Raw genomic sequence first — 1526 nt, forward strand, 5'->3', positions numbered from 1 at the left:
CCCACTATATAGACTTTATTTTTTTCTATTGTGTTATTGACTGTATGCTTGTATTTTCCATGTGTAACTCTGTGTTGTTGTTTGTGTCGAACTGCTTTGCCTTATCTTGGCCAGGTCGCAGTTGTAAATGAGAACTTGTTCTCAACTAGACTATCGGGTTAAATAAAGGTGAAATAAAAACAAAAATAAAAATAAAAAATCTCTTAGAAAAAAATATAAACTCTTGGAACCAAGACTTAAAAAGAACTGATACTGGCTCAAGATGGAGGGCATGTTGGAACATAACAAACGAGATTACAGTTAAGGAAAATGTACGTTTTATCCAGTATAAATTAATGTAAGTAATTTATTACAAGAGACAAAATCCACAAATTCTACAGCACAATGGCAGGCAGAGTCATGTATTAAGTGTTAACCTAATAATTACTCAATAATCCATGTATTCTGTGGATGTTATAAAGTGACAAAGTTATGAGCAGGGTGTCAGAAGTATTACAATGTAAATGTACTTTTAACCTTTCTGTCTGCATATTTCAAGACTAGTGCTGAGCAATTAGTGCTTTTGGAGTTCGGTTAGATTATTAAAAAATTATCATGTTTTCGGTTTTGATTATTTTTCTAAAAATAAAATGTTATATGTGGGTTGAATACTGTAACAACACAGAATAAAACAATTCATAAAAGTCCCATGTTGGAAGTGACTGCTCGTTACTGTTTATCACTTATTAACCATCATTTATTTACATTACTTTAGGCCTACTTTCATGAAATAAATTGTTTAAAAACTGAAAAATAACCGAAATATCGGTTAATGGATCAGCACTATAATCACTATAATCAAGATATGGCATTTGAGGGTGCAGTGACATACCATATGGGTTGGATGATACTTTCCTCGTCAATCATCATTAAAAAACATATACTTAAAAACTGGAAATCAACCAATCCTCCGTCATTAACGCATTTGTATTATCTAAAAATGTAAAGTGCGTGGGCTATGGAAAGGAACACAATTGTGCAGTTTGAGGCCATGTGGCTTAAAGTGACGCAGGCACTGGAGATGTGGGTGTGTGCTAGCTAGTGGGTCTGGGCAGGTGTGATGTAGTTGATGTTTGTATAATGTTGTCGTTTGTATGTGTATGTTTTGTGTTGTTTATAAAATACACAATAAAATCTTGAAACAAAAAATAAAAGATCCAATAAAGGTATTTGACATCTGCGCTGGAATTAAAGCTTCTCTGTAGCATTTATCCATGACAGTTATATCTTAATGTAAGTTAGGCTAGTTGGTTAGCGAACAGGCTACCAAGAGCTGTATCTCATTCCCATCAGGTCCAGATTAAGGGTTTGGTTTGATCTCGGACTCGCCTGCTGGTTGGCTCCAAGGTCTCTCCAACCAATACCATCTTCCAGAACGATGATGAAGTTGGGTCTCCTGGTGCTGCTCCTGTCCCTGACTCCATTCTGACTCACTGTGTGGAACAGTAGTCCACAGAGCAGGGTCCCAGATAATAGGAGCATGGAGA

The sequence above is a fragment of the Oncorhynchus kisutch genome, linkage group LG11 (genome assembly GCF_002021735.2).
Source record: "Oncorhynchus kisutch isolate 150728-3 linkage group LG11, Okis_V2, whole genome shotgun sequence".
NCBI lineage: Eukaryota > Metazoa > Chordata > Actinopteri > Salmoniformes > Salmonidae > Oncorhynchus > Oncorhynchus kisutch.